Source organism: Pinus tabuliformis, chromosome X (genome assembly GCF_031772625.1).
Source record: "Pinus tabuliformis cultivar Carrire ecotype Pingquan chromosome X, CPIR1, whole genome shotgun sequence".
Classification (NCBI taxonomy): domain Eukaryota; kingdom Viridiplantae; phylum Streptophyta; class Pinopsida; order Pinales; family Pinaceae; genus Pinus; species Pinus tabuliformis.
In genome coordinates this window covers 1,217,185,487-1,217,201,387 of record NC_142308.1, presented here as the reverse complement: position 1 = coordinate 1,217,201,387, position 15,901 = coordinate 1,217,185,487, and the positions used below count along the sequence as shown (strand labels likewise).

At 34.8% G+C, this 15,901-nt stretch overlaps 1 pseudogene across 1 annotated transcript; it reads right to left on the bottom strand.

The window, feature by feature from the left end:
* Nucleotides 1–7,594: 7,594 nt before the first annotated feature.
* LOC149144340 (glycosyltransferase family 92 protein At1g27200-like) lies at nt 7,595–9,845 on the bottom strand (annotated as a pseudogene). The gene is made up of 2 exons (XR_016264732.1): nt 9,701–9,845; nt 7,595–9,521 (listed from the first exon to the last, which is right to left on the bottom strand). The product of XR_016264732.1 is annotated as a glycosyltransferase family 92 protein At1g27200-like (transcript).
* Nucleotides 9,846–15,901: the final 6,056 nt, after the last annotated feature.

Sequence of the window (15,901 nt, the reverse complement as noted above, 5' to 3'; positions counted from 1 at the left end):
TACTTTGTAACTGGTCATCACTGTCATCATGCTACTAATTCAATTCTTCTGCCACTGTCACTTCTGTTCTCCTAGATTTCCAAATCTCATGTTGTTGATGTCCTCTTTCCTTGTTGATACAATTTCCTATTGTTAATTTCTTTTCCTTGTTGTTCCTCTCCTCATCTAATTTCATCTTCCACAATTTCTCAATTTACTCTTTACAATTTGTCTTTAACTGAACTCCACTGACATCTGCCTACTGTACATTTCTTTCCACCATAGAAATTATGAAATTGTTGTCCAAATCTTCTCCACCTCTGCCATTTACAAACTGTTGTTTGTACTCTACAACTTCCCTTTCATTATCATCAAAGATAATCCTTTCCTCTATGTTATCAGGTTCATCTAATAACCTTCCCAGAAAAATATAAATTCCTTCATATTCAATGAGCATGTCATTTGCATATGACTCCTCCTTCTTGTATAAAATAGAATTTCCATCACAATTGTCAAATTCAAAATAACTATGGTTTTCAATCTTCATAGGTGATTCTGCCATCAACTCTTTATATTGTCCTTCTACATAAGCAATGAAATTGTCATCAATTCTCATTCCCATACTTTCCTCTACATTATACAGTGTTCCTTGTTCTAACACAAGATTATCATTCAACAATTCAATAGCTAGGATTTCTTGGAGCATATCATTATGAAGTATCTTTTCATCCTCTATACTTATACTATTGCAACAAAATGATGTTGTTTTATCTTTTCCTACATTAGAAACAAAATTCTGGTTTTCTAAAGCTTCTTCACGGTTTATGGATTCATAAAAATGATCTACTTTAAATTCACAGAATTCCTGAACTGCTGCATCTGTCAACATCATCTTATATTCTTTCATAATTTCCATAATACTTTCATTTTGATTATCTACTGAAGATATTTCATTCTGGTTATCATCACAAACTTCCAATTGCTTATCTTCCTCTTCTTTAATCATGACAATTTCCCTGCCAATACCATCACTCTCAAAATTATTAAATACATGCTCAAAATATCTTTCTGTTTCAGCCATCTCTTCCAGTAATCTCACTTCTTCATCAACATGCATAAGCACATTGTCCAATTGATGTTCATCACCTATCAAACCTAAAAACATACACAACATGTCAGTTTCAAAATTATAAGGCTCTTGATTTGAAGCCTTAGTGATTAGCTCCTCATGCTTCCCTGAACTATTCTGATAGTTCACTAAATTATTAAGAAATTCTTCCTCAACATCCCTGACTTCTTCCTCATTAAAGAAAACTTCTGGGACTGCAACTCCTTGACTATGCTTGGCAACTTCATCATAAGTTTGTAGAATACCTTCTTGTTCTACACAATTTCTTCCAACACTCAATTTATCCAAATAAGACAACAATGTCTCCTCCTCTTCTCTGATAAGACTTTGATCTTTAAAATGTTTCTTTGTCCTAACTTCTCCAGCTAAGTTCTCTATGTTAGCTTTCCTTCTCTTCACTCCACAAGTCTGCAATGCATTTGTTTCCTTTCCTGTTTCCATTTCCCATTGGTCTTCTATCCATGCTAAAATTCCTTCAGATATGATCCAATAAGTTTTCACTAAAAGAAGACACAAACATTTAGCCATACCTTTTAATTTCCTCCACCAATTGAAGTCTTGAAAGTCCTTATGCACCTCCTTGGTGGGTTGTGTTATATTCTTTCCATGACTAGCCCACGTAGTTAACCGGGGGGTTAGAGATGGTGTGGAGCCCCCCTTTCATTGCGCCGATTGCGTAGCGGAGGGGTCACAGGGGGTTTGAGGGGTGCAGGTAACCCCACACTCTAACGGGTCTGGAGCAGCGCCCCAGAAAATTTTGGTTTTAGACCTTATGTTAGGTTGGGCGGACCCACCTATGATTTTGTGCATGATTTTCACACATGATTTTGGACGTGATGGTTTTTCGGTCCATGGTTCTGAACGCGATGGTTTTCGGTCCATGGTATTGAATGCTTTAGCATGTATAAATATGTATTGTAACATTGAAAGGAACATAATGAAAAATCAAGCTGGTAGTGCCGGTTTTGGGATCCAGGGGTAAATCTCTGTGTATATGTGTTTTATGTGTTATGCTCTCGCATTGTTTATTTTCTGTGTTTTAGAATTCGTATGCAGGTAATTTATGTACGGGGTTAAAACCTACACTCCATTTTTTTTTTTTTTTGCCTCTGCCTCTTTCACCTTTTCATACATAGGTTCAAATTCATTGGGCTGCATACCTGCAATTTTACATTCACAGAAATGTTTAATCCCAAAAATATGAGATCATCTTGTCTGTGAGGATGCTATCAATACATTCCTCTCATTCTGATTTGCATAGATCAGTTCTTCATCATTGTCATCATTGTCTCCTTCCCCAAGGAGAGATCCTTTCTCTGGTTCACAGATGTATTCTACTCCTTCATTCTCAACTGTTCGAAGTATTAATTTCTCAGCAAACAATTCTCTGACAGGCCATTTAACTCTTCTTCCCACATAAAATCCTTGTTTCCATTTTTCTCTAATTATTTTCAATACCAACTTCTCCAAATGACTGAGTTATACCTTCATATCATCCAACTCTATGTCCCTTTCTTCTTTACTCATTCCTTTGAGTCCAACTGCTTCAGCACTCTTTTCCCTCTGTCTGTGACTTTCCTTTGTACCCCTATCATGACTATCAATAGTCAATTCCTTTCCTTCCTCTGGTGAACTTTCCTTGTTTACTAGTGAGCTGCAACTAACCTTTTCCATTTGACCTGTAACAAGTCTCCTTCATGCCTCACCAAACTTTCCTAAGTTTATCCTTTTGGCATCTGTTGGTTTTTTCCTCGAACCTTTCATTGACTAACAATTCTACCCAGCACTCCTCTTGTTGGAATTGTTATCTCCTATCCACAATCACAATTGTGGAGCTGCCTCAACAACTTCTACCCAACCACAGTTGGAAGTTGTTCTCATCTCCTCTTGAATACTCCTTGCTTTAGGCTCTGCATCTTCAATTGCTCACTTCCTTCTTTCCTTCAGTAAATTCATTTATTGTCGTGTACAGTCACCTTTACTCATCTGAGAGTTCTTCTTGCTTTATCTTCTTTAACATAGCTCAGATGCCATGATGTTGGTACAAATCATTCCACCTTTTAGCAATTCCATTGCTTCCACTGATGTACACAATCTTATCTCAAGATACATCAAAGTATCTTTCAAGCCTACAATATTTCCTTCAAAGATGTCTTAAAACTAATTCTCATTCCATCAGTTAAATATTTGTCAAAGGGTTCATCTGTTCACTATTTCATTTAGACTTTCCATTTAAAAGACTCCATACAACCAACAATTATTTCCCATTCTACTTTTCATAATAGACTCGTCAGCTTTCAAGATCAATTAAGATTAGATCTAAATTTCAATTATATTTACCAATTCATGACAGACACTACCAATTCTTTCTGATAACCTGTTTGTAAGAAAATCCTGTTTTGCTTCTACAAATTCCAAAATTCATTCCTTGTAGTGGTTCTTCTTTTAGTCCTATTAAACCCAATCTCTGTTCTCTCAATCATCAATATCATTGCCTTAAACAATACTTTAAGCAATCCTCAATCATTTTTAATTTTCACAAAACTCTTCAAATCATTTAAATGACTTCAATACCATAGCAAACCATTCTTCTATTCAGCTTTAACTTCTAAACCTTTCATTTCAATCAAATCAATCATGCAATCAACTTTTCCTGAAAGGAAAACACCTTCTCCTTTGAAATTTCAATCCCTTGTTGTTCTTTAGACATTCAAACAAATCTCTGCAAAATTATCAAATTAAACATCCTTACCAGACCTTCTTCAGAGATTCACTGCTTCTCTATTCTGATCTCAGTGTTCTTTGTAGCCTGATCCCCATCTGTATCAAATTCTCTTCAGTGCAAATTATACATATGATGGAATTAAAATTCAGTCTCTAAACCAATCTTTATAGAGCGTTAAGCTAGCTCTGATACCAAAAAGGATGCAGGAAACCCCTTCATGGTGGAATTCGATCACAACAGTAGTTTCCCTTTCATATATTCAACTATCGGGTTTGGACTTAGTGGTTATACCCACATAAACATATCGGAGGCGTTGTTAATGCTCTATTGCCTTAAAAACCCGATATACACCCTTTTTCATAATACAAAGGAAACACGGGAAAACTCGCTCCGATCTCATAACTCGGAACTCAAAATATATAAACCTGTTCTTATAAATCTTTCGGGTCCACCCTTTCCATATTCTTTATCGCATCCTCTGGTCTCCTCATTTACACGGAAATACAAAGAAATCTGCCCATAAACGCATAGACCGAATCTCAAATCTTATACGTTCTCATTAATAAACTTGATCGGGTCCACTACGTTGCTCCTTTATACTCCTGACCCCAATTGCCCCGATCTTTGATCTCCAACTATCGGATATCGCTTTATCGGCAATTTGTTACACTATCCATCGGCCCTTCAACTCTGTGATATGCGATCAATTCTCCACCGTTCGATCAACTCCAATCCAATGGTCCACATTGCATCGCACTATCGCAATTGATGTTGGTAAGTGGTTAGGGTCTGGTCCATTCACACTGACTTCCACCGATGCGAAATATTTTGCCGATGCGATAAAGTGCTCTGCTTTGCCCGATTAGATCTAGTCCATTGATCTTAGTGATCCATCGGCCACTGTGCATCGATTTGTCTACTCCCTCTTGGACTTGATCTCGCTTGTTTTTAACGAATTCTGTGTTATAAACCCAATTCTCCACCATACACACAACATTGCATACTTAACAATAAGGTATGATATCTTTGGGCGACGATTGGATTAAATCAGCTCAGCCACTGTCCTACACTATGGACTGTAATAAAGCATTGAACGCTGCGATTTATAACTATAAAGCATAAAAACATAACAAAATGTATGATGTATTCCGCAGGCTAATATATAAACAGAGAATAGCGAAGGATTTTAGTAGAAATGGCCCATTAACACACACTGAATCATTTATTCAATATTATAAAGTTATAGGGTCTCGGCCCTCTGGTTCGGTTACAACAATAAAAGTACCCTATTCCTATCTTGAATCCTCGCTTTCTCTTACTCGACTCTAACTTACCTAACCTCTCTAGTTTCTCTCTCTCTAACCTATCCCCCTTTTGAATTATACAATAAGATCACAATTTATACAAAAGTGGATTCATGAACCATTTCTGGTTCAGATCCAGAAATCTCTCACTCTCTCCTAAAAAGTCTCTTCAACCCCACCCTTTCTTAAACAAACGCTAAATCAAGCTTTTAAATTCCTTATATTCTATTTAAATCAAATAAATCTAACTGTTTGGCCTAATCTCCACATAGGGAGGAACAACCAGCCACATATGCCCTTTTCTCATATTTGACAATAAATAAACACTCTCACACATTTAAATAAATAAAATTAACGAATCTCTTGTCTTCCAACCCCTTGTTAGTCACAACATGTGATCATGCTATCACATTGCTGACTAGGCTTGAATGCTCCTGCATCAACAAGTGTTGCAAAGCAATTTAGTATCCATCATTTAAGTGAATAAGTGTTGTGAAGCATTGCACGACCTGTTATTTAAGTGGATTTATGTTTTTAAGAATATTACAAATTGGTATATGAAATGGAAAAGGTAATTTTATAAACTTTTAGTGGGTAATAATCACTTAATAAGTTTGTGTATTTATACTTTTATTCTTACATAAATAATGGTAGGAAATAATTTATTATAGCTATATTTATTTATGTTTGTGAGTTATTTTCAAGGATTTTAATTTTAGGTTAGTTTCTTATGAAGTTAAAAAATGAAAAATCATTATACAAATATTTAAAAATCATGACATAATTATTGCAACTACATCCAAAAATTATAACAAAAAAACAAGAGTCAATTATCCATATGGCATATGTTGCAATAAACCCTCACAAATTATGGTCCAATTTGAAAAATAATTTTTTCAGTAATGTTGATTTTTTTAAGTTCAACAATATAAATTACATTACTCAACATTAAACTAAGCAAATCTAAACCTTGACTTTGTGGGAAACTCATGTGACTTGCAAAGCAAATTAATTTAGATTATATTCACATATATAGAGAGAGATTTTAAGGTCTTCATTAATAATACTATGGATATTTTTACTATTTCCCCTTTAAATCTTATAAATTGGCTAAACCATATATAATATCTCAAATAATCCTACCTTTCAACACATTCTCAAGAAATGGAACTCTGTTGTCGATGCTTTGTCGAAGAGGGGTCTCACTGTGGCCGCTCAATGCACTATCAACCTCTGGAGGACAATACTATGACTCGGGCGAGCACCTTATTGCTCCCTTAATACTATTACATACTACATACATTTTGCTATTTTGAATTTTTGTATATTTCATGAAAAAGATTAATCTATGTTTTACATAACAGATGTGGGTGACTATCTATTTCCCAGATTTCAAAACATATACATGTATGCAAATTTTTAAATATTCTGAAAAAAAAACTCAACTAATAAATAAATCATGGTTAAAAAACCCTTTAACCCTATTTAATTTAATTATTTTAATTATTGTTGTGGTTTTACGTTTTAATTGTTATGACATTAAACAACTTTAAAAAGTTGCATGCTTTGTACACGGATGAACCTCAGCTTTTATTGGTCATAACTACGACGCAGGAATGAGAAGAAATATGGAACTCTAGACTAGGATGGAATCACAACTTTTTTATAATTATTCCACTTTGTTTTTAATTTCAAAACTGTTGTATGCCGCGGAACTAGAATGGAGTCACAACTTTATTTTGGAATAATTTTATAATTATTCCACTTTGTTTTTAATTTCAAAACTGTTGTATGCCGCGGAACTAGAATGGAGTCACAACTTTATTTTGAATTATTCCACTTTGTTTTTAATTTCAAAACTGTTGTATGCCGCGGAACTAGAATGGAGTCACAACTTTATTTTGAATTATTCCATATTGTTTTTAATTTTAAAATTGTTTTATCCTTCGGCAACGTGTAAGTCCATGGCTTTTTTAAAGAATTGAAAAATCTGTTTCAAAGAAATTATAAATAGTTTTGTGTTTAAAAATATAGTAATTATAATTATATTTTATATGATTTTTTATATATAGTTGGAAAATTTTATTATAATTCAGTTGTCAAACTAGCAGTGAGATAGTTATTTCTAATTGTTATAGCAAAGGCTATCTAGAATAACCTGTTAGTAGTTAGTAAAGAGATATACTCATAACAGATACACCTAGATCTTAGATAGTTAACCTATTTCCTTATTTCCTAAAAAAACGAACTCTTAATCACACAGAGATAATTTTAAAACATACTCGAGACTCAAATTTTACGCAACTTAGTCAAATTTCACAAATTTCTAAAATTATATTAATTTAATCATATTGATGCTACCATGGGTGATCCTTGGCTAATATTTTGAAATAATAATATATTAAAATAAATGAATATATATTATATTACATATAATCGAAACACTGTACGTTTACATATTGATGGACGAAGACCTCCTTTCATTCGGTGGCTCAATTGGCGAGAGGCATGGCGTGACGGAGCCACATCTACTTTTTTATTCTCCTGAGATTTTGTTCGATCCATAGTCGCCCTCGCCCTCATCATGAATTACCCATTAACCCGCTTCCGTCATCAGCCAAGCCTGCTTATTGTGCAGAATGTATACGCTTTTGTCATCAGCCAAGCCTGCTTATTGTGCAGAATATCTATTGTTAATTAAAGTTGCCATTGCATGACTTGAATAGGCGCTGTAGTTACACAGAAGACTTTGCTGGTGAATTCTCTGAGCGCAGTATCGTTGACTTGACAGAACTTGCTCTCCCATCCAGCAGGCTTGATCGCCTCATTACCCAGACCTGGAGCCCTGTCCTGAGACAAAGGGTTCTTCGATTCTTTCCAGTCCGCTACATAAGCCGACACCCTTTCCTGAATTTGGCCTTGAATTCACTCCATGCCTGATATTTATAATGATTTATCACAGCCTCTGAGGATGCCAGGCGAATAGTGTCGTAACCAGGCTTCAGCTCAAAGTGATGTATTACATTCAGTAACGAAGGAGAGAGCGCGTCAATGAGGACTATGGACTTGTGACGCTGCTCAAAGTTTTCCCTGCACGTATATCCTTGAGTCACCCCTTGGGGAGGATGGCTTTTCAGATAGGAGGGGCCAAAGTTCCTGCAATTTATAGACACTTGCCCTACTCTTGGACCACCGGATGCTGAAGAGCTGGAATTAATCATCTGGGTTGTTTTATTCATAAGCAAGAGTGCAAGGGCATTAGAAGTAGAATTGGGCGATAATTGCTTTAACCATCGAGGAGAGAAAATAAATTCATCAATGTCTGTGAACATAACCCAATGGCAGCTATCTCTGGCCTGCAAAGCACAGTGTGCAAATCCGGCTTCCTGTGTCTTAGCCCAAGGCCATGGATGGCGCCACATGTTATAGCCGCTGTCTGCCATCAATTTTATTATTTCTTCCAAATTGTCGTCGCTGTTGTTGTCGTAGATGATGAATTTTTCCACTCCCAAGTGTGAGTGATACACAATCCACTCCTTGAGAAATTTGGCTCCATTAAATACCATGGTACAGGCGCACAGATTGAGCTTCCTCGAATCTTTTCGCAATATGGGAAATAAATGATCAGGATGATAATAAGCTACCGAAGGAAATTGGAAACGGTTGTTCTTACGGATTGATCTGATACTGACTTTGGCACCAACAAACGCAGGACGGAGACGTTTTTCCGGTTGCTTGCATCTGAAAATCTCCTGAGCAGACACCGTCAGGAGAGTCTCAACGGTACTGTTGAACACGCATCGAAGATTTCGGGGCTTAGCGTTGCTGCCCCGTCTTCGATTGATTCCCTTGGCGAATAAAATCAGATCATCGCCATATGCATCACTCTGAACAATGCTCTCGTAAACTAGAGAATTCCACTTGACGGGACGACGAGATAGAGTCCTCGCCGAGAGGGGCAATATGTTATCGTCAGAGCCGGTTAACGCAATTGTTGTATTCCGGCCTGCTTTCAACCGGAAATCAACCCAATTGGGATCTCCCAGTGGGCATCTGATGGCCACACGTCCCCTCAAATAATCTATTCCCTTCACTGGTGCGCCAAATTGGTCCGCCAAAACACAACGAAGCGTTGACTTAGGAGGGAATATATTGGCAGAATTTACAGACCTGAGAGACAATGGCATCTGAATCAGCAACACCACCTCGTCCTCGGGTAGCATAACAACGTCTTGTATATACAGATTCTCGCTAATATTATTGATGTTTCTGAGACTGGTCCGCGGTACGATTCTTCCCTCGTGCCTTGCCAGTGCCGGGTTGGGCAGGTTACCATGCAGTAAATATGGAGACGCTCTCAGGCTTTCATTTTCCCATGGAGTACCTGAAAATTCTCCAGCAGATCCTCAAAATAAATAAAATCGAAACCTATGAATTAGTTTTCTCGAAGTGAAGCAGGGTATTTTAAAGATTTACACCCTTGTTCAAAGAAAAACAAGATCCTACAGAAGATGTTCTAGTGTAAGACAATTTAAAAGAAAATAGGTACAAGGAAATATTGACCTTTGTAGACCTGATAAGTTGTGAAGCCAGAAATTATAATGCAGGGGAGCAGAAATAAAAAATTGGTGTAGCCAGGCATCTTAATCTTGCAATTTGAACTGATCCTTCTGATTTCCTTGCGAAGCATATCTTCTCGAAATGATTATCTCTGGGAACATGTTTTTTTCAACGGTATCGCACTTCGATTTTAAGCGCGACCATAACAGTGGGAGGCGGTAGAGTGTTTCACTGATATCTTTGAAAGATTGAAAAGGAAGTTCAAGTACGTCAACTTTATCATTCTCTCACGCTTCGCGATAAAAGAAGTTAAACTAGCTAACGTATCTTGTGAAAGTTGTGTGACAAAGAAGTTAAGTAAGCTAACGTACCTTGTGAAAAGTTGTGTGACAAATATTTTGATGAACTTGATCGTAACGTTTTTGTAAATTTCGATTTAAGTTTGGGATTTTTTTGTTAACTATATGTATAATTGTCATGATCCGGATTTTTTTGTTGACTATATGTATAATTGTCATAATCAATAAAATAAATGTAGTTAATGTATTTTTATCCGGATTATTTTGTTGACTATATGTATAATTGTCCTAATCAATAAAATAAATGTAGTTAATGTATTTTTATATGGTATATCAATTATATATAATTATATTATTAAATATAATTGATGTATTTTTATATGGTATATATAATTATATTATCAAATATAGTTGATACATCACTTCAATGATATAAATTTAATATTAATATTAATAAATATATAATTATAATATAAAATAGTATTATCTTTATATTATAAATAAGGTAATCATTTTAACCATTATAATAATAATTATTATATTATGATAATATTATTGATATTATCAATAACATAATAAATTCAAAGATTTATTGATATTATTAACCAAATGAATTGTTAATATATTGAATTATGGACATTATAAATCCCAAGGAATAATATTAAATCTAAAAAATTAATATTATAAAAGCTCAAAATATTAATATTATAATTTAAAGGATTAATAATATGAGGGATTTATATTAAATCATAGAATTAATATTATAAACCCTATGAATATATTATACCTTAGGACTATGAACTCTTAGATTAATAAACCTAAGACATTGATATTTTTTTTTTCACTTACTGGTTCACGGATACCCGGGTCAGTGGGTAGCCGCTACGTCTAGGGTTTTAAACACTGAGTGGATGCCAACCGAAGGGCATCAACACCCCTCGGCCTATTTACTGACCTAACCCCAAGAGCTTTCGAGATTCGACCCTGTGACCCATTGGCGAGGCACTTGATTTGACCGATTGAGCTAACTCTTGGGGCTCCCAAGACATTGATATTATAAACCCAAAAGATTAATACTAAAAACCAAAAGGATTATAAACCTAAGGGAATAATATTAAATCCAAGGGATTAATATACCATAAGATAAATATTATAAACCTTAAAATAAACATTTAACCCTCATATTAATATTATATTAATAAACTGAAAGAAATGATATTAAAAATTCAAGGGAATAACATTAAACCCTAGGATTATTATTGAACCATTGCAAAATAAACTGTAAAATTAATAAACCCAATGGATTAATATTATAAACCTAAGGGATTATAAATTGAATGGATTAATATTTAACCCTAAGATTAATATTATAAACCCTAGTCTTAATATCAAACCCTATGATTAATATTAGAAACCTTAGGATCAATATTATAAACCCAATGGAATAATATTTTATTTTTATTTATTTAATTTTAAGGTCACAGCCAAGCTAGACACAAAATTGGTGTATGAGACCCCCTTGTTTGTGGGACAAGGTCCCCACCTCCGCGCAACAATTTGACTTCTAAGTCTACAAAGGCATACATTCTCTACCCCCCGTTAGTTTTGAACCTGTGACCTCTTAGGAGGAAACACATGCTCTTAATCATTAGACCCACTCTTAACCCAACAATTAATATTAAACTTGAGGAATATAAACCATAACATTGATATTAGAAACCTTAGGATTAATATTATAAACCCAAGGGATTAATTTTAAACCTAAGGATCTGTATTAATAATCTTAGGAATATAAACTCTAAGATTACTAACCCAAGAGATTAATGTTAAACCCTAAGATCAATATTATAAACCCTAATTTTATAAATTATAAACCCAATATTAAAAGGCCCTAATATTATAAGCCTAGTATTAAACCCAAGTTTTGTAATGTAATAATGTGAAATAGAACGAATTCCAATGTAATATAACATTGCGACAATGATTGTTAGATTGATTTTCATATTGAGACAATCTTTGTCACAATGTGACATTGGACCATGGTTTACCATGATTGACCATGATTGACCATGAATGAGCATTCTTGATTTTCATATTGAGACAATCTTTGTCACAATGTGTCTTTCGAACATGGTTAACCATGCTTGATCATGATTGACCATGGTTGACCATGGTTGATTTTAATATTCAAAATCTTTATCACTATGTGATGTTGGACCATGATTGACCATGGTTGATTTCATATTGAGACAATATTTATCACAAACCAAGGGATTAAAATCAAAAATTCAAGGGATATAAACCCTAAGATAAATATTATAAACCCTAAAATAAACATTAAACTCTAACATTAATATTATAAACTTTAGGAATAATATTATAAACCCAAGGGATTAATAATAAAATCCCAAGGGATTATAAACCCAAGGGAATATCATTAAACCATATGATTATTGTTAAACTATATGAATGTAAACCTTAAGATTAATATTATAAACCCTAGGTTGAATATTAAACCCTCGGAACATAAACCCCATGATTAATTTATTAGAAAACTTAGGATCAATATTTTTTCCCAAGGAAAAATTGTAATTTCCATTATATATAATATTGAAAATTACATGTTGTATATGTTGCAATGGAGCATATCTCAAAGATAGTGGCCACATTTTCCACTTACATCATAAATTTTAGTAAAAAATAAACTGCATATAAGTAGTTGTGTGCATATATATATATATATATATATATATATATATGAGAGAAAAGTAATATATATAAGTTATCTGCAGAAAATATCAAAAAATGTCCCAATTATAATCCCCAAGGGATCAAGCAATTGTTGGTTCTTGTGTCTCGATGAAAGGCCTATGATAGTACTAGTAATGATCCTGACCCATCTACTCCTATATCAACCATGAAACCAAATATTGCTCTACAAATTCTTTGGATAAACGGTCAGCAATCTGGTTCCTTTCCCTGTAGATGTGGACATGTCACTTAGTCAAATTGTGATTTTAAAATCATAACTTCATCTAGCAGATTTATGAGTGTGTGCATGTAACAATTTTCTTCTTGGTTGAACCATTTCATGATGGCTTTGAACCCCCATCAACCTAAAGTTGTCGGCAACCCTTTTCAAGGGAGAAAATAAGAAATAAGCTAAGGTTGTTTAATTCTACATAATTGTTTATTCCTCTCCCTAATCCAATTTTTAATTTAAAAACATTATTTTCACTTAAGAATAGTACAGCCCCACCACCACAGCCTTCTAGTCGAGCAGAGCCGTTAAAGTAGGCCCACGGGATGGATTTGTCTATGTCTTCAGTGCAAATGTTCCTAGTCCTCTGTTTTTGATAATCTTCCGGGATCAGTTGATATGTAGCCATTGTATGGGAGTTGGAGATTAACCAATTTTATTCTTTGTATAAAAATATTTTTTTGTTCCTACCCAACCAAATGGCCCAACAAACCAGAAGGGGCAGATTCCTTAGTTTAGTAGGGTGTGCCTGATTCCACCAGGATTCCCATTCATTTGATACTGATTGACCCTGCCACCTGATATTAATGGCCAAAGAATGATAGATCTTATTCCATACTTGTATGGTGATGGAACACTCAAGAAAAATATGATTTATAGATTCTACATTCTCCTTACATAAAGTGCACCAAGTTGGACCTTGAAAGGATTGATGTTGAATATTATCACTTGTAGGAACCTTATTTCTTAACATGCACCACATAAAAGACTTTGTTCTAGGGGGGCCTTTGAGTTTCCAGATCAACTTCCACCACCAAATACTGTTATTTGGTTCTTTTTCTACACATATGAAAAGGTAACTGTCTTTTGGAGTGTAACTGCCATGGGAGGCGAGGGTCCATATGAGTTCATCCTCCTTGTCCTGAATTTTGATATGAGCTTCTGCGAGGGCGTTGATGTATAAATTCCAGTCTTGATGCCATCGAGCTAGGATTTGGACATCATGTGTTGTCTTCCGACTCTAGCCCAAAAGTGTAGAGTTCTCACTATCAACAATTTGATTTAAGGTTATGTAGCCTGCTTCCATGAGAAACTACTACATATCTTGTGGGAGGATATGTGCATTTCTACTTCCAGACCAAGCATTCAATCACATACCAACCCGTTCCCCAGTCCTTACCCTCCATACGAGGCCAACCCTGATATATTCAAAATAATTTAAGACCGCTCTCCACATCAAGGATATCTTTGATCTGTTCTAGAGGGGCAGTCTGATCCAATCCTCGACTTAGAAGGGGGATATGTATTTATGTGTAACCACTTATTGCCATAAGCTATTTGTAGAAATAATATGCCATTCCATCAATATTATAAACCTAATGGAAAAATAAATCCATTGGCTTAATATTAAAAACTTAATGGAATATAAAGCCAAGGGAATAACATTAAAATATTTTAGCTTTTCTTTTGACCCTCACGTCTTTAGTATTCTGGAGAAGGGATTAAATTTTTCCTTGGCTCCTCGAAAAAATCTTGTTGAATAGATTATTTATGATATTGAATATGGGATAAGGGACTTACCAGACAACACTAAAGATATCATCAGGAAATACTGTGTAGTTGTCCTTAGAAAGGCTAAGCCCCCTAAAAGCAACATGAGCAAGCAAGAGTTTGATGCCCTTAGAAATTTAAATAATAACAAGGACATTGTTGTTCTCAAAGCAGACATGGGGACGGCTATGGCTATCTTAGATAAGGAATATTACCGAATAAAAATATTTGACCACCTTTACAACAACAGGAGCTACAAAAAACTTAATAAGGATCCCTTAAAAAAGATCTATAAAAATGTTTCTCTAGTTATAAAATCCAGTAGCACGGTTAACTCCTTGAGCCATAAACTCATCTAGGAAATTTTAGATGTGGAATTTTGAACTTCCTTCAGAATTTTTGAAAAGAGGAACTGATCAAGTATTTGGAACCAACTGTTCAATACATAAAGTAGACCGGAGATAGACTGAAATAGCATTCATTTACTTCTGCAATTGCAAAGAAAAAGCATTTCAAAGGCTACCTGGCTAACTTCAGGCTGTTTCTGTAGCTTATAAAATAAACAATAGTAACAAACAATTATTCAAGTCCCCAGTGGAGTCGCCAATGATGTTATCACTCAGGTTTTCCCCAAAATTGTAAGAAAGGGAAGGATGCCGAGGTAACCACAGACCAATCTTTTAGATATAGAATCTAGTCGATCTGCATCCAGAGAGGGCTCTCTCCTTATGATTTAGCTTTGTTTTTAAAGGTATTAGGCTAGTTATGAAGTTCAAGGGTTTTGTTTGAGTTTGGGTAGTGAGTTTCGATAAAACAGAGAGGTAAGACAAAAATAGTTCAATCCATTGGGCATGATGGAGTCAAAGGAAAAGGTTTTCTGGATTTGGTTTCTTAACAGAGGATGGCTTCACAGAGCAAGGTAGTCAAACAGGGAACAAATGAAGGATTGAAACAAATGGAATAGACTCAAATGGGTGAAGGGAAGTTAAGAATCCTTCAACATATTGAAAGAGGGAAAATGGATGATTACTGATAAGAAGTAGTTAAGAATTCTTTAGCAAATAATCAACATGAAAGAATCAGGAAACAGGAGCAATTAAGATTTCACTGCTTATTCTAATTCTGAAGAAAACACAGAGAACAATAAAGACTGAAAACAGAGTGCAATCAAGCATATTCTGAATTAACCCTTTTCTTTATCATTCAGATTATGAAACACAGATGATATAATAAACTAGGAAAACTGTAAAACACAGGATATAGAGGACATATTGATCCAGAGGTTGATTCAAGAATTCTGTGACAAGTCCTCTGCTTCAATTCTTCATCCAGTAGGCCAAACAAGAGTTTGATTCCAACAACTCTTTATTCCAA